This window comes from Patiria miniata, unplaced genomic scaffold (assembly GCF_015706575.1).
Source record: "Patiria miniata isolate m_02_andy unplaced genomic scaffold, ASM1570657v1 HiC_scaffold_8, whole genome shotgun sequence".
In the NCBI taxonomy this organism is placed as follows: domain Eukaryota; kingdom Metazoa; phylum Echinodermata; class Asteroidea; order Valvatida; family Asterinidae; genus Patiria; species Patiria miniata.
The window spans coordinates 14,415,817-14,441,307 of record NW_024037075.1 but is presented as its reverse complement, the minus strand read 5'-3'; positions in this window follow the sequence as shown (position 1 = coordinate 14,441,307).

The following is a 25,491-nucleotide window of genomic DNA, read 5'->3' as shown; positions in this document are numbered from 1 at the left end:
GTTGGCCCATTCATCCGCTTCAAAACGGTACCAAGTTTGTCCAGATCCATGCACGTTAAGGTACCTTTAGGCTGCGATACATGGGAGCCAGGCGGGTTGGCGCTGACAGGCCTCCCTAAGGGACTTACTGCACAAAAACGAAACTAGTGGCATCAGCTAATACATCTGCGCTTTTCTCCAAAAGTTTCAAGTCTAGCGCCCTGCCGATTTGCATGCTGGTTGGCCCATTCATCCGCTTCAAAACGGTACCAAGTTTGTCCAGATCCATCACGTTAAGGTACCTTTAGGCTGCGATACATGGGAGCCAGGCGGGTTGGCGCTGACAGGCCTCCCTATGGGACTTACTGCACAAAAACGAAACTAGTGGCATCAGCTATACATCTGCGCTTTTCTCAAAAGTTTCAAGTCTAGCGCCCTGCCGATTTGCATGTTGGTTGGCCCATTCATCCGCTTCAAAACGGTACCAAGTTTGTCCAGATCCATCTATGTTAAAGTACTTTAGGCTGCGATACATGGGAGCCAGGCGGGTTGGCGCTGACAGGCCTCCCATGGGACTTACTGCACAAAAACGAAACTAGTGGCATCAGCTACTACATCTCCGCTTTTCTCCAAAAGTTTCAAGTCTAGCGCCCTGCCGATTTGCATGTTGGTTGGCCATTCATCCGCTTCAAAACGGTACCAAGTTTGTCCAGATCCATCTACGTTAAAGTACCTTTAGGCTGCGATACATGGGAGCCAGGCGGGTTGGCGCTGACAGGCCTCCCTAGGGACTTACTGCACAAAAACGAAACTAGTGGCATCAGCTACTACATCTGCGCTTTTCTCCAAAAGTTTCAGGTCTAGCGCTCTGCCGATTTGCATGCTGGTTGGCCCATTCATCCGCTTCAAAACGGTACCAAGTTTGTCCAGATCCATCTACGTTAAGGTACCTTTAGGCTGCGATACATGGGAGCCAGGCGGGTTGGCGCTGACAGGCCTCCCTATGGGACTTACTGCACAAAAACGAAACTAGTGGCATCAGCTACTACATCTGCGCTTTTCTCCAAAAGTTTCAGGTCTAGCGCTCTGCCGATTTGCATGCTGGTTGGCCCATTCATCCGCTTCAAAACGGTACCAAGTTTGTCCAGATCCATCTACGTTAAGGTACCTTTAGGCTGCGATACATGGGAGCCAGGCGGGTTGGCGCTGACAGGCCTCCCTAGGGACTTACTGCACAAAAACGAAACTAGTGGCATCAGCTACTACATCTGCGCTTTTCTCCAAAAGTTTCAAGTCTAGGCCCTGCCGATTTGCATGCTGGTTGGCCCATTCATCCGCTTCAAAACGGTACCAAGTTTGTCCAGATCCATGCACGTTAAGGTACCTTTAGGCTGCGATACATGGGAGCCAGGCGGGTTGGCGCTGACAGGCCTCCCCATGGGACTTACTGCACAAAAACGAAACTAGTGGCATCAGCTAGTACATCTCCGCTTTTCTCCAAAAGTTTCAGGTCTAGCGCCTTGCGATTTGCATGTGGTTGGCCCATTCATCCGCTTCAAAACGGTACCAAGTTTGTCCAGATCCATCTACGTTAAAGTACATTTAGGCTGCGATACATGGGAGCCAGGCGGGTTGGCGCTGACAGGCCTCCCTATGGGACTTACTGCACAAAAACGAAACTAGTGGCATCAGCTACTACATCTCCATTTTCTCCAAAAGTTTCAAGTCTAGCGCCTTGCCGATTTGCATGTTGGTTGGCCCATTCATCCGCTTCAAAACGGTACCAAGTTTGTCCAGATCCATGCACGTTAAGTACTTTAGGCTGCGATACATGGGAGCCAGGCGGGTTGGCGCTGACAGGCCTCCCTATGGGACTTACTGCACAAAAACGAAACTAGTGGCATCAGCTAATACATCTGCGCTTTTCTCCAAAAGTTTCAGGTCTAGCGCCCTGCCGATTTGCATGCTGGTTGGCCCATTCATCCGCTTCAAAACGGTACCAAGTTTGTCCAGATCCATGCACGTTAAGGTACCTTTAGGCTGCGATACATGGGAGCCAGGCGGGTTGGCGCTGACAGGCCTCCCATGGGACTTACTGCACAAAAACGAAACTAGTGGCATCAGCTAGTACATCTCCGCTTTTCTCCAAAAGTTTCAAGTCTAGCGCCTTGCCGATTTGCATGTTGGTTGGTTGGCCCATTCATCCGCTTCAAAACGGTACCAAGTTTGTCCAGATCCATCTATGTTAAGTACATTTAGGCTGCGATACATGGGAGCCAGGCGGGTTGGCGCTGACAGGCCTCCCTATGGGACTTACTGCAAAAAAACGAAACTAGTGGCATCAGCTACTACATCTCCGCTTTTCTCCAAAAGTTTCAAGTCTAGCGCCTTGCCGATTTGCATGCTGGTTGGCCCATTCATCCGCTTCAAAACGGTACCAAGTTTGTCCAGATCCATCTACGTTAAGGTACCTTTAGGCTGCGATACATGGGAGCCAGGCGGGTTGGCGCTGACAGGCCTCCCTTGGGACTTACTGCACAAAAACGAAACTAGTGGCATCAGCTAGTACATCTCCGCTTTCTCCAAAAGTTTCAAGTCTAGCGCCTTGCCGATTTGCATGTTGGTTGGCCCATTCATCCGCTTCAAAACGGTACCAAGTTTGTCCAGATCCATCTATGTTAAAGTACATTTAGGCTGCGATACATGGGAGCCAGGCGGGTTGCGCTGACAGGCCTCCCTATGGGACTTACTGCACAAAAACGAAACTAGTGGCATCAGCTACTACATCTCCGCTTTTCTCCAAAAGTTTCAAGTCTAGCGCCTTGCCGATTTGCATGTTGGTTGGCCCATTCATCCGCTTCAAAACGGTACCAAGTTTGTCCAGATCCATCTACGTTAAGGTACCTTTAGGCTGCGATACATGGGAGCCAGGCGGGTGGCGCTGACAGGCCTCCCTATGGGACTTACTGCACAAAAACGAAACTAGTGGCATCAGCTATACATCTGCGCTTTTCTCCAAAAGTTTCAAGTCTAAGCCCTGCCGATTTGCATGCTGGTTGGCCCATTCATCCGCTTCAAAACGGTACCAAGTTTGTCCAGATCCATGCACGTTAAGGTACCTTTAGGCTGCGATACATGGGAGCCAGGCGGGTTGGCGCTGACAGGCCTCCCATGGGACTTACTGCACAAAAACGAAACTAGTGGCATCAGCTACTACATCTCCGCTTTTCTCCAAAAGTTTCAAGTCTAGCGCCTTGCCGATTTGCATGCTGGTTGGCCCATTCATCCGCTTCAAAACGGTACCAAGTTTGTCCAGATCCATCTACGTTAAGGTACTTTAGGCTGCGATACATGGGAGCCAGGCGGGTTGGCGCTGACAGGCCTCCCCTATGGGACTTACTGCACAAAAACGAAACTAGTGGCATCAGCTACTACATCCGCTTTTCTCCAAAAGTTTCAAGTCTAGCGCCTTGCCGATTTGCATGTTGGTTGGCCCATTCATCCGCTTCAAAACGGTACCAAGTTTGTCCAGATCCATCTACGTTAAAGTACATTTAGGCTGCGATACATGGGAGCCAGGCGGGTTGCGCTGACAGGCCTCCCTATGGGACTTACTGCACAAAAACGAAACTAGTGGCATCAGCTACTACATCTCCGCTTTTCTCCAAAAGTTTCAAGTCTAGCGCCTTGCCGATTTGCATGTTGGTTGGCCCATTCATCCGCTTCAAAACGGTACCAAGTTTGTCCAGATCCATCTACGTTAAGGTACTTTAGGCTGCGATACATGGGAGCCAGGCGGGTTGGCGCTGACAGGCCTCCCTATGGGACTTACTGCACAAAAACGAAACTAGTGGCATCAGCTACTACATCTGCGCTTTTCTCAAAAGTTTCAGGTCTAGCGCCCTGCCGATTTGCATGTTGGTTGGCCCATTCATCCGCTTCAAAACGGTACCAAGTTTGTCCAGATCCATTACGTTAAGGTACCTTTAGGCTGCGATACATGGGAGCCAGGCGGTTGGCGCTGACAGGCCTCCCTATGGGACTTACTGCACAAAAACGAAACTAGTGGCATCAGCTACTACATCTGCGCTTTTCTCCAAAAGTTTCAAGTCTAGGCCCTGCCGATTTGCATGCTGGTTGGCCATTCATCCGCTTCAAAACGGTACCAAGTTTGTCCAGATCCATGCACGTTAAGGTACCTTTAGGCTGCGATACATGGGAGCCAGGCGGGTTGGCGCTGACAGGCCTCCCCATGGGACTTACTGCACAAAAACGAAACTAGTGGCATCAGCTAGTACATCTCGCTTTTCTCCAAAAGTTTCAGGTCTAGCGCCCTGCCGATTTGCATGTTGGTTGGCCCATTCATCCGCTTCAAAACGGTACCAAGTTTGTCCAGATCCATCTACGTTAAAGTACATTTAGGCTGCGATACATGGGAGCCAGGCGGGTTGGCGCTGACAGGCCTCCCTATGGGACTTACTGCACAAAAACGAAACTAGTGGCATCAGCTACTACATCTCCGCTTTTCTCCAAAAGTTTCAAGTCTAGGCCCTGCCGATTTGCATGTTGGTTGGCCCATTCATCCGCTTCAAAACGGTACCAAGTTTGTCCAGATCCATCTACGTTAAAGTACCTTTAGGCTGCGATACATGGGAGCCAGGCGGGTTGGCGCTGACAGGCCTCCCTATGGGACTTACTGCACAAAAACGAAACTAGTGGCATCAGCTACTACATCTGCGCTTTTCTCCAAAAGTTTCAAGTCTAGCGCCCTGCCGATTTGCATGCTGGTTGGCCCATTCATCCGCTTCAAAACGGTACCAAGTTTGTCCAGATCCATCACGTTAAGGTACCTTTAGGCTGCGATACATGGGAGCCAGGCGGGTTGGCGCTGACAGGCCTCCCATGGGACTTACTGCACAAAAACGAAACTAGTGGCATCAGCTACTACATCTCCGCTTTTCTCCAAAAGTTTCAAGTCTAGCGCCTTGCCGATTTGCATGCTGGTTGGCCCATTCATCCGCTTCAAAACGGTACCAAGTTTGTCCAGATCCATCTACGTTAAGGTACCTTTAGGCTGCGATACATGGGAGCCAGGCGGGTTGACGCTGACAGGCCTCCCTATGGGACTTACTGCACAAAAACGAAACTAGTGGCATCAGCTAATACATCTGCGCTTTCTCCAAAAGTTTCAGTCTAGCGCCCTGCCGATTTGCATGCTGGTTGGCCCATTCATCCGCTTCAAAACGGTACCAAGTTTGTCCAGATCCATTCTACGTTAAGGTACCTTTAGGCTGCGATACATGGGAGCCAGGCGGGTTGGCGCTGACAGGCCTCCCTATGGGACTTACTGCACAAAAACGAAACTAGTGGCATCAGCTAGTACATCTGCGCTTTTCTCCAAAGTTTCAAGTCTAGGCCCTGCCGATTTGCATGCTGGTTGGCCCATTCATCCGCTTCAAAACGGTACCAAGTTTGTCCAGATCCATCTATGTTAAGGTACATTTAGGCTGCGATACATGGGAGCCAGGCGGGTTGGCGCTGACAGGCCTCCCTATGGGACTTACTGCACAAAAACGAAACTAGTGGCATCAGCTACTACATCTCCGCTTTTCTCCAAAAGTTTCAAGTCTAGCGCCTTGCCGATTTGCATGTTGGTTGGCCCATTCATCCGCTTCAAAACGGTACCAAGTTTGTCCAGATCCATCTACGTTAAAGTACTTTAGGCTGCGATACATGGGAGCCAGGCGGGTTGGCGCTGACAGGCCTCCCTATGGGACTTACTGCACAAAAACGAAACTAGTGGCATCAGCTACTACATCTCCGCTTTTCTCCAAAAGTTTCAAGTCTAGCGCCTTGCCGATTTGCATGCTGGTTGGCCCATTCATCCGCTTCAAAACGGTACCAAGTTTGTCCAGATCCATTCTACGTTAAGGTACCTTTAGGCTGCGATACATGGGAGCCAGGCGGGTTGACGCTGACAGGCCTCCCTATGGGACTTACTGCACAAAAACGAAACTAGTGGCATCAGCTAATACATCTGCGCTTTTCTCCAAAAGTTTCAGGCCTAGCGCCCTGCCGATTTGCATGCTGGTTGGCCCATTCATCCGCTTCAAAACGGTACCAAGTTTGTCCAGATCCTTCTACGTTAAGGTACCTTTAGGCTGCGATACATGGGAGCCAGGCGGGTTGGCGCTGACAGGCCTCCCTATGGGACTTACTGCACAAAAACGAAACTAGTGGCATCAGCTACTACATCTGCGCTTTTCTCCAACAGTTTCAAGTCTAGCGCCCTGCCGATTTGCATGCTGGTTGGCCCATTCATCCGCTTCAAAACGGTACCAAGTTTGTCCAGATCCATGCACGTTAAGGTACATTTAGGCTGCGATACATGGGAGCCAGGCGGGTTGGCGCTGACAGGCCTCCCCATGGGACTTACTGCACAAAAACGAAACTAGTGGCATCAGCTAGTACATCTCCGCTTTTCTCCAAAGTTTCAAGTCTAGCGCCTTGCCGATTTGCATGTTGGTTGGCCCATTCATCCGCTTCAAAACGGTACCAAGTTTGTCCAGATCCATCTACGTTAAAGTACCTTTAGGCTGCGATACATGGGAGCCAGGCGGGTTGGCGCTGACAGGCCTCCCCTATGGGACTTACTGCACAAAAACGAAACTAGTGGCATCAGCTACTACATCTCCGCTTTTCTCCAAAAGTTTCAAGTCTAGCGCCTTGCCGATTTGCATGTTGGTTGGCCCATTCATCCGCTTCAAAACGGTACCAAGTTTGTCCAGATCCATCTACGTTAAGGTACCTTTAGGCTGCGATACATGGGAGCCAGGCGGGTTGGCGCTGACAGGCCTCCCTATGGGACTTACTGCACAAAAACGAAACTAGTGGCATCAGCTAATACATCTGCGCTTTTCTCCAAAAGTTTCAAGTCTAGCGCCCTGCCGATTTGCATGCTGGTTGGCCCATTCATCCGCTTCAAAACGGTACCAAGTTTGTCCAGATCCATGCACGTTAAGGTACCTTTAGGCTGCGATACATGGGAGCCAGGCGGGTTGGCGCTGACAGGCCTCCCTATGGGACTTACTGCACAAAAACGAAACTAGTGGCATCAGCTACTACATCTCCGCTTTTCTCCAAAAGTTTCAAGTCTAGCGCCTTGCCGATTTGCATGCTGGTTGGCCCATTCATCCGCTTCAAAACGGTACCAAGTTTGTCCAGATCATCTACGTTAAAGTACTTTAGGCTGCGATACATGGGAGCCAGGCGGGTTGGCGCTGACAGGCCTCCCTATGGGACTTACTGCACAAAAACGAAACTAGTGGCATCAGCTAGTACATCTCCGCTTTTCTCCAAAAGTTTCAAGTCTAGCGCCTTGCCGATTTGCATGTTGGTTGGCCCATTCATCCGCTTCAAAACGGTACCAAGTTTGTCCAGATCCATCTATGTTAAAGTACATTTAGGCTGCGATACATGGGAGCCAGGCGGGTTGGCGCTGACAGGCCTCCCTATGGGACTTACTGCACAAAAACGAAACTAGTGGCATCAGCTACTACATCTCCGCTTTTCTCCAAAAGTTTCAAGTCTAGCGCCTTGCCGATTTGCATGTTGGTTGGCCCATTCATCCGCTTCAAAACGGTACCAAGTTTGTCCAGATCCATCTACGTTAAGGTACCTTTAGGCTGCGATACATGGGAGCCAGGCGGGTTGGCGCTGACAGGCCTCCCTATGGGACTTACTGCACAAAAACGAAACTAGTGGCATCAGCTAATACATCTGCGCTTTTCTCAAAAGTTTCAAGTCTAGCGCCCTGCCGATTTGCATGCTGGTTGGCCCATTCATCCGCTTCAAAACGGTACCAAGTTTGTCCAGATCCATCTACGTTAAGGTACCTTTAGGCTGCGATACATGGGAGCCAGGCGGGTTGGCGCTGACAGGCCTCCCTATGGGACTTACTGCACAAAAACGAAACTAGTGGCATCAGCTAGTACATCTGCGCTTTTCTCCAAAAGTTTCAAGTCTAGGCCCTGCCGATTTGCATGCTGGTTGGCCCATTCATCCGCTTCAAAACGGTACCAAGTTTGTCCAGATCCATGCACGTTAAGGTACCTTTAGGCTGCGATACATGGGAGCCAGGCGGGTTGGCGCTGACAGGCCTCCCATGGGACTTACTGCACAAAAACGAAACTAGTGGCATCAGCTATACATCTCCGCTTTTCTCCAAAAGTTTCAAGTCTAGCGCCTTGCCGATTTGCATGTTGGTTGGCCCATTCATCCGCTTCAAAACGGTACCAAGTTTGTCCAGATCCATCTATGTTAAAGTACATTTAGGCTGCGATACATGGGAGCCAGGCGGGTTGGCGCTGACAGGCCTCCCTATGGGACTTACTGCACAAAAACGAAACTAGTGGCATCAGCTACTACATCTCCGCTTTTCTCCAAAAGTTTCAAGTCTAGCGCCTTGCCGATTTGCATGCTGGTTGGCCCATTCATCCGCTTCAAAACGGTACCAAGTTTGTCCAGATCCATCTACGTTAAGGTACCTTTAGGCTGCGATACATGGGAGCCAGGCGGGTTGGCGCTGACAGGCCTCCCTATGGGACTTACTGCACAAAAACGAAACTAGTGGCATCAGCTACTACATCTGCGCTTTTCTCCAAAAGTTTCAAGTCTAGGCCCTGCCGATTTGCATGCTGGTTGGCCCATTCATCCGCTTCAAAACGGTACCAAGTTTGTCCAGATCCATGCACGTTAAGGTACCTTTAGGCTGCGATACATGGGAGCCAGGCGGGTTGGCGCTGACAGGCCTCCCATGGGACTTACTGCACAAAAACGAAACTAGTGGCATCAGCTACTACATCTCCGCTTTTCTCCAAAAGTTTCAAGTCTAGCGCCTTGCCGATTTGCATGCTGGTTGGCCCATTCATCCGCTTCAAAACGGTACCAAGTTTGTCCAGATCCATCTACGTTAAGTACATTTAGGCTGCGATACATGGGAGCCAGGCGGGTTGGCGCTGACAGGCCTCCCTATGGGACTTACTGCACAAAAACGAAACTAGTGGCATCAGCTAGTACATCTCCGCTTTTCTCCAAAAGTTTCAAGTCTAGCGCCTTGCCGATTTGCATGTTGGTTGGCCCATTCATCCGCTTCAAAACGGTACCAAGTTTGTCCAGATCCATCTACGTTAAAGTACATTTAGGCTGCGATACATGGGAGCCAGGCGGGTTGGCGCTGACAGGCCTCCCTATGGGACTTACTGCACAAAAACGAAACTAGTGGCATCAGCTACTACATCTCCGCTTTTCTCCAAAGTTTCAAGTCTAGCGCCTTGCCGATTTGCATGTTGGTTGGCCCATTCATCCGCTTCAAAACGGTACCAAGTTTGTCCAGATCCATCTACGTTAAGGTACCTTTAGGCTGCGATACATGGGAGCCAGGCGGGTTGGCGCTGACAGGCCTCCCTATGGGACTTACTGCACAAAAACGAAACTAGTGGCATCAGCTAATACATCTGCGCTTTTCTCCAAAAGTTTCAGGTCTAGCGCCCTGCCGATTTGCATGCTGGTTGGCCCATTCATCCGCTTCAAAACGGTACCAAGTTTGTCCAGATCCATTAACGTTAAGGTACCTTTAGGCTGCGATACATGGGAGCCAGGCGGGTTGGCGCTGACAGGCCTCCCTATGGGACTTACTGCACAAAAACGAAACTAGTGGCATCAGCTATACATCTGCGCTTTTCTCCAAAAGTTTCAAGTCTAGGCCCTGCCGATTTGCATGCTGGTTGGCCCATTCATCCGCTTCAAAACGGTACCAAGTTTGTCCAGATCCATGCACGTTAAGGTACCTTTAGGCTGCGATACATGGGAGCCAGGCGGGTTGGCGCTGACAGGCCTCCCATGGGACTTACTGCACAAAAACGAAACTAGTGGCATCAGCTACTACATCTCCGCTTTTCTCCAAAAGTTTCAAGTCTAGCGCCTTGCCGATTTGCATGTGGTTGGCCCATTCATCCGCTTCAAAACGGTACCAAGTTTGTCCAGATCCATCTACGTTAAAGTACATTTAGGCTGCGATACATGGGAGCCAGGCGGGTTGGCGCTGACAGGCCTCCCTATGGGACTTACTGCACAAAAACGAAACTAGTGGCATCAGCTACTACATCTCCGCTTTTCTCCAAAAGTTTCAAGTCTAGCGCCTTGCCGATTTGCATGTTGGTTGGCCCATTCATCCGCTTCAAAACGGTACCAAGTTTGTCCAGATCCATCTACGTTAAGGTACCTTTAGGCTGCGATACATGGGAGCCAGGCGGGTTGGCGCTGACAGGCCTCCCTATGGGACTTACTGCACAAAAACGAAACTAGTGGCATCAGCTAATACATCTGCGCTTTTCTCCAAAAGTTTCAAGTCTAGCGCCTTGCCGATTTGCATGCTGGTTGGCCCATTCATCCGCTTCAAAACGGTACCAAGTTTGTCCAGATCCATCTATGTTAAAGTACATTTAGGCTGCGATACATGGGAGCCAGGCGGGTTGGCGCTGACAGGCCTCCCTATGGGACTTACTGCACAAAAACGAAACTAGTGGCATCAGCTACTACATCTCCGCTTTTCTCCAAAAGTTTCAAGTCTAGCGCCTTGCCGATTTGCATGCTGGTTGGCCCATTCATCCGCTTCAAAACGGTACCAAGTTTGTCCAGATCCATCTATGTTAAAGTACATTTAGGCTGCGATACATGGGAGCCAGGCGGGTTGGCGCTGACAGGCCTCCCTATGGGACTTACTGCACAAAAACGAAACTAGTGGCATCAGCTACTACATCTCCGCTTTTCTCCAAAAGTTTCAAGTCTAGCGCCTTGCCGATTTGCATGTTGGTTGGCCATTCATCCGCTTCAAAACGGTACCAAGTTTGTCCAGATCCATCTACGTTAAGGTACCTTTAGGCTGCGATACATGGGAGCCAGGCGGGTTGGCGCTGACAGGCCTCCCTATGGGACTTACTGCACAAAAACGAAACTAGTGGCATCAGCTAATACATCTGCGCTTTTCTCAAAAGTTTCAGGCTAGCGCCTGCCGATTTGCATGCTGGTTGGCCCATTCATCCGCTTCAAAACGGTACCAAGTTTGTCCAGATCCATTCTACGTTAAGGTACCTTTAGGCTGCGATACATGGGAGCCAGGCGGGTTGGCGCTGACAGGCCTCCCTATGGGACTTACTGCACAAAAACGAAACTAGTGGCATCAGCTAGTACATCTGCGCTTTTCTCCAAAAGTTTCAAGTCTAGGCCCTGCCGATTTGCATGCTGGTTGGCCCATTCATCCGCTTCAAAACGGTACCAAGTTTGTCCAGATCCATCACGTTAAGGTACCTTTAGGCTGCGATACATGGGAGCCAGGCGGGTTGGCGCTGACAGGCCTCCCATGGGACTTACTGCAAAAAACGAAACTAGTGGCATCAGCTACTACATCTCCGCTTTTCTCCAAAAGTTTCAAGTCTAGCGCCTTGCCGATTTGCATGTTGGTTGGCCCATTCATCCGCTTCAAAACGGTACCAAGTTTGTCCAGATCCATCTATGTTAAAGTACATTTAGGCTGCGATACATGGGAGCCAGGCGGGTTGGCGCTGACAGGCCTCCCTATGGGACTTACTGCACAAAAACGAAACTAGTGGCATCAGCTAGTACATCTCCGCTTTTCTCCAAAAGTTTCAAGTCTAGCGCCTTGCCGATTTGCATGTTGGTTGGCCCATTCATCCGCTTCAAAACGGTACCAAGTTTGTCCAGATCCTTCTACGTTAAGGTACCTTTAGGCTGCGATACATGGGAGCCAGGCGGGTTGGCGCTGACAGGCCTCCCTATGGGACTTACTGCACAAAAACGAAACTAGTGGCATCAGCTAATACATCTGCGCTTTTCTCAAAAGGTTTCAGGTCTAGCGCCCTGCCGATTTGCATGCTGGTTGGCCCATTCATCCGCTTCAAAACGGTACCAAGTTTGTCCAGATCCATTTACGTTAAGGTACCTTTAGGCTGCGATACATGGGAGCCAGGCGGGTTGGCGCTGACAGGCCTCCCTATGGGACTTACTGCACAAAAACGAAACTAGTGGCATCAGCTAGTACATCTGCGCTTTTCTCCAAAAGTTTCAAGTCTAGCGCCCTGCCGATTTGCATGCTGGTTGGCCCATTCATCCGCTTCAAAACGGTACCAAGTTTGTCCAGATCCATGCACGTTAAGGTACCTTTAGGCTGCGATACATGGGAGCCAGGCGGGTTGGCGCTGACAGGCCTCCCCATGGGACTTACTGCACAAAAACGAAACTAGTGGCATCAGCTACTACATCTCCGCTTTTCTCCAAAAGTTTCAAGTCTAGCGCCTTGCCGATTTGCATGTTGGTTGGCCCATTCATCCGCTTCAAAACGGTACCAAGTTTGTCCAGATCCATCTATGTTAAAGTACATTTAGGCTGCGATACATGGGAGCCAGGCGGGTTGGCGCTGACAGGCCTCCCATGGGACTTACTGCACAAAAACGAAACTAGTGGCATCAGCTAGTACATCTCCGCTTTTCTCCAAAAGTTTCAAGTCTAGCGCCTTGCCGATTTGCATGTTGGTTGGCCCATTCATCCGCTTCAAAACGGTACCAAGTTTGTCCAGATCCATCTACGTTAAAGTACCTTTAGGCTGCGATACATGGGAGCCAGGCGGGTTGGCGCTGACAGGCCTCCCTATGGGACTTACTGCACAAAAACGAAACTAGTGGCATCAGCTACTACATCTCCGCTTTTCTCCAAAAGTTTCAAGTCTAGCGCCTTGCCGATTTGCATGTTGGTTGGCCCATTCATCCGCTTCAAAACGGTACCAAGTTTGTCCAGATCCATGCACGTTAAGGTACCTTTAGGCTGCGATACATGGGAGCCAGGCGGGTTGGCGCTGACAGGCCTCCCCATGGGACTTACTGCACAAAAACGAAACTAGTGGCATCAGCTAGTACATCTCCGCTTTTCTCCAAAAGTTTCAAGTCTAGCGCCTGCCGATTTGCATGTTGGTTGGCCCATTCATCCGCTTCAAAACGGTACCAAGTTTGTCCAGATCCATCTACGTTAAAGTACCTTTAGGCTGCGATACATGGGAGCCAGGCGGGTTGGCGCTGACAGGCCTCCCTATGGGACTTACTGCACAAAAACGAAACTAGTGGCATCAGCTACTACATCTCCGCTTTTCTCCAAAAGTTTCAAGTCTAGCGCCTTGCCGATTTGCATGTTGGTTGGCCCATTCATCCGCTTCAAAACGGTACCAAGTTTGTCCAGATCCATCTACGTTAAGGTACCTTTAGGCTGCGATACATGGGAGCCAGGCGGGTTGGCGCTGACAGGCCTCCCTATGGGACTTACTGCACAAAAACGAAACTAGTGGCATCAGCTAATACATCTGCGCTTTTCTCAAAAGTTTCAGGCCTAGCGCCCTGCCGATTTGCATGCTGGTTGGCCCATTCATCCGCTTCAAAACGGTACCAAGTTTGTCCAGATCCATTATGTTAAGGTACCTTTAGGCTGCGATACATGGGAGCCAGGCGGGTTGGCGCTGACAGGCCTCCCTATGGGACTTACTGCACAAAAACGAAACTAGTGGCATCAGCTAGTACATCTGCGCTTTTCTCCAACAGTTTCAAGTCTAGGCCCTGCCGATTTGCATGCTGGTTGGCCCATTCATCCGCTTCAAAACGGTACCAAGTTTGTCCAGATCCATTTACGTTAAGGTACCTTTAGGCTGCGATACATGGGAGCCAGGCGGGTTGGCGCTGACAGGCCTCCCCATGGGACTTACTGCACAAAAACGAAACTAGTGGCATCAGCTAGTACATCTCCGCTTTTCTCCAAAGTTTCAAGTCTAGCGCCTTGCCGATTTGCATGTTGGTTGGCCCATTCATCCGCTTCAAAACGGTACCAAGTTTGTCCAGATCCATCTACGTTAAAGTACATTTAGGCTGCGATACATGGGAGCCAGGCGGGTTGGCGCTGACAGGCCTCCCTATGGGACTTACTGCACAAAAACGAAACTAGTGGCATCAGCTACTACATCTCCGCTTTTCTCCAAAAGTTTCAAGTCTAGCGCCTTGCCGATTTGCATGTTGGTTGGCCCATTCATCCGCTTCAAAACGGTACCAAGTTTGTCCAGATCCATCTACGTTAAGGTACCTTTAGGCTGCGATACATGGGAGCCAGGCGGGTTGGCGCTGACAGGCCTCCCATGGGACTTACTGCACAAAAACGAAACTAGTGGCATCAGCTAGTACATCTCCGCTTTTCTCCAAAAGTTTCAAGTCTAGCGCCTTGCCGATTTGCATGTTGGTTGGCCCATTCATCCGCTTCAAAACGGTACCAAGTTTGTCCAGATCCATCTACGTTAAAGTACATTTAGGCTGCGATACATGGGAGCCAGGCGGGTTGGCGCTGACAGGCCTCCCTATGGGACTTACTGCACAAAAACGAAACTAGTGGCATCAGCTACTACATCTCCGCTTTTCTCCAAAAGTTTCAAGTCTAGCGCCTTGCCGATTTGCATGCTGTTTGGCCCATTCATCCGCTTCAAAACGGTACCAAGTTTGTCCAGATCCATCTACGTTAAGGTACCTTTAGGCTGCGATACATGGGAGCCAGGCGGGTTGGCGCTGACAGGCCTCCCTATGGGACTTACTGCACAAAAACGAAACTAGTGGCATCAGCTAATACATCTGCGCTTTTCTCAAAAGTTTCAGGTCTAGCGCCCTGCCGATTTGCATGCTGGTTGGCCCATTCATCCGCTTCAAAACGGTACCAAGTTTGTCCAGATCCATTACGTTAAGGTACCTTTAGGCTGCGATACATGGGAGCCAGGCGGGTTGGCGCTGACAGGCCTCCCTATGGGACTTACTGCACAAAAACGAAACTAGTGGCATCAGCTACTACATCTGCGCTTTTCTCCAAAAGTTTCAAGTCTAGGCCCTGCCGATTTGCATGCTGGTTGGCCCATTCATCCGCTTCAAAACGGTACCAAGTTTGTCCAGATCCATCACGTTAAGGTACCTTTAGGCTGCGATACATGGGAGCCAGGCGGGTTGGCGCTGACAGGCCTCCCTATGGGACTTACTGCACAAAAACGAAACTAGTGGCATCAGCTAGTACATCTCCGCTTTTCTCCAAAAGTTTCAAGTCTAGCGCCTTGCCGATTTGCATGTTGGTTGGCCCATTCATCCGCTTCAAAACGGTACCAAGTTTGTCCAGATCCATCTACGTTAAAGTACCTTTAGGCTGCGATACATGGGAGCCAGGCGGGTTGGCGCTGACAGGCCTCCCATGGGACTTACTGCACAAAAACGAAACTAGTGGCATCAGCTACTACATCTCCGCTTTTCTCCAAAAGTTTCAAGTCGGCCTTGCCGATTTGCATGCTGGTTGGCCCATTCATCCGCTTCAAAACGGTACCAAGTTTGTCCAGATCCATCTATGTTAAAGTACATTTAGGCTGCGATACATGGGAGCCAGGCGGGTTGGCGCTGACAGGCCTCCCTATGGGACTTACTGCACAAAAACGAAACTAGTGGCATCAGCTAGTACATCTCCGCTTTTCTCCAAAAGTTTCAAGTCTAGCGCCTTGCCGATTTGCATGTTGGTTGGCCCATTCATCCGCTTCAAAACGGTACCAAGTTTGTCCAGATCCATCTACGTTAAGGTACCTTTAGGCTGCGATACATGGGAGCCAGGCGGGTTGGCGCTGACAGGCCTCCCTATGGGACTTACTGCACAAAAACGAAACTAGTGGCATCAGCTAATACATCTGCGCTTTTCTCAAAAGTTTCAGTCTAGCGCCCTGCCGATTTGCATGCTGGTTGGCCCATTCATCCGCTTCAAAACGGTACCAAGTTTGTCCAGATCCATTACGTTAAGGTACCTTTAGGCTGCGATACATGGGAGCCAGGCGGGTTGGCGCTGACAGGCCTCCCTATGGGGACTTACTGCACAAAAACGAAACTAGTGGCATCAGCTAGTACATCTGCGCTTTTCTCCAACAGTTTCAAGTCTAGCGCCCTGCCGATTTGCATGCTGGTTGGCCCATTCATCCGCTTCAAAACGGTACCAAGTTTGTCCAGATCCATGCACGTTAAGGTACCTTTAGGCTGCGATACATGGGAGCCAGGCGGGTTGGCGCTGACAGGCCTCCCCATGGGACTTACTGCACAAAAACGAAACTAGTGGCATCAGCTACTACATCTCCGCTTTTCTCCAAAAGTTTCAAGTCTAGCGCCTTGCCGATTTGCATGTTGGTTGGCCCATTCATCCGCTTCAAAACGGTACCAAGTTTGTCCAGATCCATCTATGTTAAAGTACATTTAGGCTGCGATACATGGGAGCCAGGCGGGTTGGCGCTGACAGGCCTCCCTATGGGACTTACTGCACAAAAACGAAACTAGTGGCATCAGCTACTACATCTCCGCTTTTCTCCAAAAGTTTCAAGTCTAGCGCCCTGCCGATTTGCATGCTGGTTGGCCCATTCATCCGCTTCAAAACGGTACCAAGTTTGTCCAGATCCATTTACGTTAAGGTACCTTTAGGCTGCGATACATGGGAGCCAGGCGGGTTGGCGCTGACAGGCCTCCCTATGGGACTTACTGCACAAAAACGAAACTAGTGGCATCAGCTATACATCTGCGCTTTTCTCCCAAAGTTTCAGGTCTAGCGCTCTGCCGATTTGCATGCTGGTTGGCCCATTCATCCGCTTCAAAACGGTACCAAGTTTGTCCAGATCCATTTACGTTAAGGTACCTTTAGGCTGCGATACATGGGAGCCAGGCGGGTTGGCGCTGACAGGCCTCCCTATGGGACTTACTGCACAAAAACGAAACTAGTGGCATCAGCTAGTACATCTGCGCTTTTCTCCAACAGTTTCAAGTCTAGCGCCCTGCCGATTTGCATGCTGGTTGGCCCATTCATCCGCTTCAAAACGGTACCAAGTTTGTCCAGATCCATGCACGTTAAGGTACCTTTAGGCTGCGATACATGGGAGCCAGGCGGGTTGGCGCTGACAGGCCTCCCCATGGGACTTACTGCACAAAAACGAAACTAGTGGCATCAGCTAGTACATCTCCGCTTTTCTCCAAAGTTTCAAGTCTAGCGCCTTGCCGATTTGCATGTTGGTTGGCCCATTCATCCGCTTCAAAACGGTACCAAGTTTGTCCAGATCCATCTACGTTAAAGTACATTTAGGCTGCGATACATGGGAGCCAGGCGGGTTGGCGCTGACAGGCCTCCCTATGGGACTTACTGCACAAAAACGAAACTAGTGGCATCAGCTACTACATCTCCGCTTTTCTCCAAAAGTTTCAAGTCTAGCGCCTGCCGATTTGCATGTTGGTTGGCCCATTCATCCGCTTCAAAACGGTACCAAGTTTGTCCAGATCCATCTACGTTAAGGTACCTTTAGGCTGCGATACATGGGAGCCAGGCGGGTTGGCGCTGACAGGCCTCCCTATGGGACTTACTGCACAAAAACGAAACTAGTGGCATCAGCTACTACATCTGCGCTTTTCTCCAAAAGTTTCAAGTCTAGCGCCCTGCCGATTTGCATGCTGGTTGGCCCATTCATCCGCTTCAAAACGGTACCAAGTTTGTCCAGATCCATGCACGTTAAGGTACCTTTAGGCTGCGATACATGGGAGCCAGGCGGGTTGGCGCTGACAGGCCTCCCCATGGGACTTACTGCACAAAAACGAAACTAGTGGCATCAGCTAGTACATCTCCGCTTTTCTCCAAAAGTTTCAAGTCTAGCGCCTTGCCGATTTGCATGTTGGTTGGCCCATTCATCCGCTTCAAAACGGTACCAAGTTTGTCCAGATCCATCTACGTTAAGGTACCTTTAGGCTGCGATACATGGGAGCCAGGCGGGTTGGCGCTGACAGGCCTCCCTATGGGACTTACTGCACAAAAACGAAACTAGTGGCATCAGCTACTACATCTGCGCTTTTCTCCAAAAGTTTCAAGTCTAGGCCCTGCCGATTTGCATGCTGGTTGGCCCATTCATCCGCTTCAAAACGGTACCAAGTTTGTCCAGATCCATCACGTTAAGGTACCTTTAGGCTGCGATACATGGGAGCCAGGCGGGTTGGCGCTGACAGGCCTCCCCATGGGACTTACTGCACAAAAACGAAACTAGTGGCATCAGCTAGTACATCTCGCTTTTCTCCAAAAGTTTCAAGTCTAGCGCCTTGCCGATTTGCATGTTGGTTGGCCCATTCATCCGCTTCAAAACGGTACCAAGTTTGTCCAGATCCATCTACGTTAAAGTACATTTAGGCTGCGATACATGGGAGCCAGGCGGGTTGGCGCTGACAGGCCTCCCCATGGGACTTACTGCACAAAAACGAAACTAGTGGCATCAGCTACTACATCTCCGCTTTTCTCCAAAAGTTTCAAGTCTAGCGCCTTGCCGATTTGCATGTTGGTTGGCCCATTCATCCGCTTCAAAACGGTACCAAGTTTGTCCAGATCCTTCTACGTTAAGGTACCTTTAGGCTGCGATACATGGGAGCCAGGCGGGTTGACGCTGACAGGCCTCCCTATGGGACTTACTGCACAAAAACGAAACTAGTGGCAGCAGCTAATACATCTGCGCTTTTCTCAAAAGTTTCAGGCCTAGCGCCCTGCCGATTTGCATGCTGGTTGGCCCATTCATCCGCTTCAAAACGGTACCAAGTTTGTCCAGATCCATCTACGTTAAGGTACCTTTAGGCTGCGATACATGGGAGCCAGGCGGGTTGGCGCTGACAGGCCTCCCTATGGGACTTACTGCACAAAAACGAAACTAGTGGCATCAGCTAGTACATCTGCGCTTTTCTCCAACAGTTTCAAGTCTAGGCCTGCCGATTTGCATGCTGGTTGGCCCATTCATCCGCTTCAAAACGGTACCAAGTTTGTCCAGATCCATCACGTTAAGGTACTTTAGGCTGCGATACATGGGAGCCAGGCGGGTTGGCGCTGACAGGCCTCCCCATGGGACTTACTGCACAAAAACGAAACTAGTGGCATCAGCTAGTACATCTCCGCTTTTCTCCAAAAGTTTCAAGTCTAGCGCCTTGCCGATTTGCATGTTGGTTGGCCCATTCATCCGCTTCAAAACGGTACCAAGTTTGTCCAGATCCATCTACGTTAAAGTACATTTAGGCTGCGATACATGGGAGCCAGGCGGGTTGGCGCTGACAGGCCTCCCTATGGGACTTACTGCACAAAAACGAAACTAGTGGCATCAGCTACTACATCTCCGCTTTTCTCCAAAAGTTTCAAGTCTAGCGCCTTGCCGATTTGCATGTTGGTTGGCCCATTCATCCGCTTCAAAACGGTACCAAGTTTGTCCAGATCCATCTACGTTAAGGTACCTTTAGGCTGCGATACATGGGAGCCAGGCGGGTTGGCGCTGACAGGCCTCCCTATGGGACTTACTGCACAAAAACGAAACTAGTGGCATCAGCTAATACATCTGCGCTTTTCTCCAAAAGTTTCAAGTCTAGGCCCTGCCGATTTGCATGCTGGTTGGCCCATTCATCCGCTTCAAAACGGTACCAAGTTTGTCCAGATCCATGCACGTTAAGGTACCTTTAGGCTGCGATACATGGGAGCCAGGCGGGTTGGCGCTGACAGGCCTCCCATGGGACTTACTGCACAAAAACGAAACTAGTGGCATCAGCTACTACATCTCCGCTTTTCTCCAAAAGTTTCAAGTCTGGCGCCTTGCCGATTTGCATGCTGGTTGGCCCATTCATCCGCTTCAAAACGGTACCAAGTTTGTCCAGATCCATCTATGTTAAAGTACATTTAGGCTGCGATACATGGGAGCCAGGCGGGTTGGCGCTGACAGGCCTCCCTATGGGACTTACTGCACAAAAACGAAACTAGTGGCATCAGCTACTACATCTCCGCTTTTCTCCAAAAGTTTCAAGTCTAGCGCCTTGCCGATTTGCATGTTGGTTGGCCCATTCATCCGCTTCAAAACGGTACCAAGTTTGTCCAGATCCATCTACGTTAAGGTACCTTTAGGCTGCGATACATGGGAGCCAGGCGGGTTGGCGCTGACAGGCCTCCCTATGGGACTTACTGCACAAAAACGAAACTAGTGGCATCAGCTAATACATCTGCGCTTTTCTCAAAAGTTTCAGGTCTAGCGCCCTGCCGATTTGCATGCTGGTTGGCCCATTCATCCGCTTCAAAACGGTACCAAGTTTGTCCAGATCCATTTACGTTAAGGTACCTTTAGGCTGCGATACATGGGAGCCAGGCGGGTTGGCGCTGACAGGCCTCCCTATGGGACTTACTGCACAAAAACGAAACTAGTGGCATCAGCTAGTACATCTGCGCTTTTCTCCAAAAGTTTCAAGTCTAGCGCCTGCCGATTTGCATGTTGGTTGGCCCATTCATCCGCTTCAAAACGGTACCAAGTTTGTCCAGATCCATCTACGTTAAAGTACCTTTAGGCTGCGATACATGGGAGCCAGGCGGGTTGGCGCTGACAGGCCTCCCCATGGGACTTACTGCACAAAAACGAAACTAGTGGCATCAGCTAGTACATCTCCGCTTTTCTCCAAAAGTTTCAAGTCTGGCGCCTTGCCGATTTGCATGCTGGTTGGCCCATTCATCCGCTTCAAAACGGTACCAAGTTTGTCCAGATCCATCTACGTTAAAGTACATTTAGGCTGCGATACATGGGAGCCAGGCGGGTTGGCGCTGACAGGCCTCCCTATGGGACTTACTGCACAAAAACGAAACTAGTGGCATCAGCTAGTACATCTCCGCTTTTCTCCAAAATTCAAGTCTAGCGCCTTGCCGATTTGCATGTTGTTGGCCCATTCATCCGCTTCAAAACGGTACCAAGTTTGTCCAGATCCATCTACGTTAAGGTACCTTTTGGCTGCGATACATGGGAGCCAGGCGGGTTGACGCTGACAGGCCTCCCTATGGGACTTACTGCACAAAAACGAAACTAGTGGCAGCAGCTAATACATCTGCGCTTTTCTCAAAAGTTTCAGGCCTAGCGCCTGCCGATTTGCATGCTGGTTGGCCCATTCATCCGCTTCAAAACGGTACCAAGTTTGTCCAGATCCATTTACGTTAAGGTACCTTTAGCCTGCGATACATGGGAGCCAGGCGGGTTGGCGCTGACAGGCCTCCCTATGGGGACTTACTGCACAAAAACGAAACTAGTGGCATCAGCTAGTACATCTGCGCTTTTCTCCAACAGTTTCAAGTCTAGGCCCTGCCGATTTGCATGCTGGTTGGCCCATTCATCCGCTTCAAAACGGTACCAAGTTTGTCCAGATCCATGCACGTTAAGGTACCTTTAGGCTGCGATACATGGGAGCCAGGCGGGTTGGCGCTGACAGGCCTCCCCATGGGACTTACTGCACAAAAACGAAACTAGTGGCATCAGCTACTACATCTCCGCTTTTCTCCAAAAGTTTCAAGTCTAGCGCCTTGCCGATTTGCATGTTGGTTGGCCCATTCATCCGCTTCAAAACGGTACCAAGTTTGTCCAGATCTATCTATGTTAAAGTACATTTAGGCTGCGATACATGGGAGCCAGGCGGGTTGGCGCTGACAGGCCTCCCTATGGGACTTACTGCACAAAAACGAAACTAGTGGCATCAGCTACTACATCTCCGCTTTTCTCCAAAAGTTTCAAGTCTAGGCCCTGCCGATTTGCATGCTGGTTGGCCCATTCATCCGCTTCAAAACGGTACCAAGTTTGTCCAGATCCATCTACGTTAAGGTACCTTTAGGCTGCGATACATGGGAGCCAGGCGGGTTGGCGCTGACAGGCCTCCCTATGGGACTTACTGCACAAAAACGAAACTAGTGGCATCAGCTACTACATCTGCGCTTTTCTCCAAAGTTTCAGGTCTAGCGCTTGCCGATTTGCATGCTGGTTTGCCCATTCATCCGCTTCAAAACGGTACCAAGTTTGTCCAGATCCATTTACGTTAAGGTACCTTTAGGCTGCGATACATGGGAGCCAGGCGGGTTGGCGCTGACAGGCCTCCCTATGGGACTTACTGCACAAAAACGAAACTAGTGGCATCAGCTAGTACATCTGCGCTTTTCTCCAACAGTTTCAAGTCTAGCGCCCTGCCGATTTGCATGCTGGTTGGCCCATTCATCCGCTTCAAAACGGTACCAAGTTTGTCCAGATCCATGCACGTTAAGGTACCTTTAGGCTGCGATACATGGGAGCCAGGCGGGTTGGCGCTGACAGGCCTCCCCATGGGACTTACTGCACAAAAACGAAACTAGTGGCATCAGCTAGTACATCTCCGCTTTTCTCCAAAAGTTTCAAGTCTAGCGCCTTGCCGATTTGCATGTTGGTTGGCCCATTCATCCGCTTCAAAACGGTACCAAGTTTGTCCAGATCCATCTACGTTAAAGTACATTTAGGCTGCGATACATGGGAGCCAGGCGGGTTGGCGCTGACAGGCCTCCCTATGGGACTTACTGCACAAAAACGAAACTAGTGGCATCAGCTACTACATCTCCGCTTTTCTCCAAAAGTTTCAAGTCTAGCGCCCTGCCGATTTGCATGTTGGTTGGCCCATTCATCCGCTTCAAAACGGTACCAAGTTTGTCCAGATCCATCTACGTTAAGGTACCTTTAGGCTGCGATACATGGGAGCCAGGCGGGTTGGCGCTGACAGGCCTCCCTATGGGACTTACTGCACAAAAACGAAACTAGTGGCATCAGCTACTACATCTGCGCTTTTCTCCAAAGTTTCAAGTCTAGCGCCTGCCGATTTGCATGCTGGTTGGCCCATTCATCCGCTTCAAAACGGTACCAAGTTTGTCCAGATCCATGCACGTTAAGGTACCTTTAGGCTGCGATACATGGGAGCCAGGCGGGTTGGCGCTGACAGGCCTCCCCATGGGACTTACTGCACAAAAACGAAACTAGTGGCATCAGCTAGTACATCTCCGCTTTTCTCCAAAAGTTTCAAGTCTAGGCCCTGCCGATTTGCATGTGGTTGGCCCATTCATCCGCTTCAAAACGGTACCAAGTTTGTCCAGATCCATCTACGTTAAAGTACATTTAGGCTGCGATACATGGGAGCCAGGCGGGTTGGCGCTGACAGCCTCCCTATGGGACTTACTGCACAAAAACGAAACTAGTGGCATCAGCTACTACATCTCCGCTTTTCTCCAAAAGTTTCAAGTCTAGCGCCCTGCCGATTTGCATGTTAGTTGGCCCATTCATCCGCTTCAAAACGGTACCAAGTTTGTCCAGATCCATCTACGTTAAGGTACCTTTAGGCTGCGATACATGGGAGCCAGGCGCGTTGGCGCCGACAGGCCTCCCTAAGGGACTTACTGCACAAAAACGAAACTAGTGGCATTATAGCTACTACATCCGCGCTTTTCTCCAAAAGTTTCAGGTCTAGCGCCCTGCCGATTTGCATGCTGGTTGGCCCATTCATCCGCTTCAAAACGGTACCAAGTTTGTCCAGATCCATGCACGTTAAGGTACCTTTAGGCTGCGATACATGGGAGCCAGGCGGGTTGGCGCTGACAGGCCTCCTATGGGACTTACTGCACAAAAACGAAACTAGTGGCATCAGCTAGTACATCTCCGCTTTTCTCCAAAAGTTTCAGGTCTAGCGCCCTGCCGATTTGCATGCTGGTTTGCCCATTCATCCGCTTCAAAACGGTACCAAGTTTGTCCAGATCATTTACGTTAAGGTACCTTTAGGCTGCGATACATGGGAGCCAGGCGGGTTGGCGCTGACAGGCCTCACTATGGGACTTACTGCACAAAAACGAAACTAGTGGCATCAGCTACTACATCTCCGCTTTTCTCCAAAGTTTCAAGTCTAGCGCCCTGCCGATTTGCATGCTGGTTTGCCCATTCATCCGCTTCAAAACGGTACCAAGTTTGTCCAGATCCATTTACGTTAAGGTACCTTTAGGCTGCGATACATGGGAGCCAGGCGTGTGGCGCTGACAGGCCTCCCTATGGGACTTACTGCACAAAAACGAAACTAGTGGCATCAGCTACTACATCTCCGCTTTTCTCCAAAAGTTTCAGGTCTAGCGCCCTGCCGATTTGCATGCTGGTTGGCCCATTCATCCGCTTCAAAACGGTACCAAGTTTGTCCAGATCCATTTACGTTAAGGTACCTTTAGGCTGCGATACATGGGAGCCAGGCGGGTTGGCGCTGACAGGCCTCCCTATGGGACTTACTGCACAAAAACGAAACTAGTGGCAGTCAGCTATACATCTCCGCTTTTCTCCAAAAGTTTCAAGTCTAGCGCCTTGCCGATTTGCATGTTGGTTGGCCATTCATCCGCTTCAAAACGGTACCAGTTTGTCCAGACTTCTATGTTAAAGTACATTTAGGCTGCGATACATGGGAGCCAGGCGGGTTGGCGCTGACAGGCCTCCCTAGGGGACTTACTGCACAAAAACGAAACTAGTGGCATCAGCTAATACATCTGCGCTTTTTCCAAAAGTTTCAGGCCTAGCGCCCTGCCGATTTGCATGCTGGTTGGCCCATTCATCCGCTTCAAAACGGTACCAAGTTTGTCCAGATCCATTTACGTTAAGGTACCTTTAGGCTGCGATACATGGGAGCCAGGCGGGTTGGCGCTGACAGGCCTCCCTAGGGGACTTACTGCACAAAAACGAAACTAGTGGCATCAGCTACTACATCTGCGCTTTTCTCCAAAAGTTTCAAGTCTAGGCCTGCCGATTTGCATGCTGGTTGGCCCATTCATCCGCTTCAAAACGGTACCAAGTTTGTCCAGATCCATGCACGTTAAGGTACCTTTAGGCTGCGATACATGGGAGCCAGGCGGGTTGGCGCTGACAGGCCTCCCCATGGGACTTACTGCACAAAAACGAAACTAGTGGCATCAGCTAGTACATCTCCGCTTTTCTCCAAAAGTTTCAAGTCTAGCGCCTTGCCGATTTGCATGTTGGTTGGCCCATTCATCCGCTTCAAAACGGTACCAAGTTTGTCCAGATCCATCTATGTTAAAGTACATTTAGGCTGCGATACATGGGAGCCAGGCGGGTTGCGCTGACAGGCCTTCCTATGGGACTTACTGCACAAAAACGAAACTAGTGGCATCAGCTACTACATCTCCGCTTTTCTCCAAAAGTTTCAAGTCTAGCGCCCTGCCGATTTGCATGTTGGTTGGCCCATTCATCCGCTTCAAAACGGTACCAAGTTTGTCCAGATCCATCTACGTTAAGGTACATTTAGGCTGCGATACATGGGAGCCAGGCGGGTTGGCGCTGACAGGCCTCCCTATGGGACTTACTGCACAAAAAACGAAACTAGTGGCATCAGCTACTACATCTCCGCTTTTCTCCAAAAGTTTCAAGTCTAGCGCCTGCCGATTTGCATGCTGGTTGGCCCATTCATCCGCTTCAAAACGGTACCAAGTTTGTCCAGATCCATCTACGTTAAGGTACCTTTAGGCTGCGATACATGGGAGCCAGGCGCG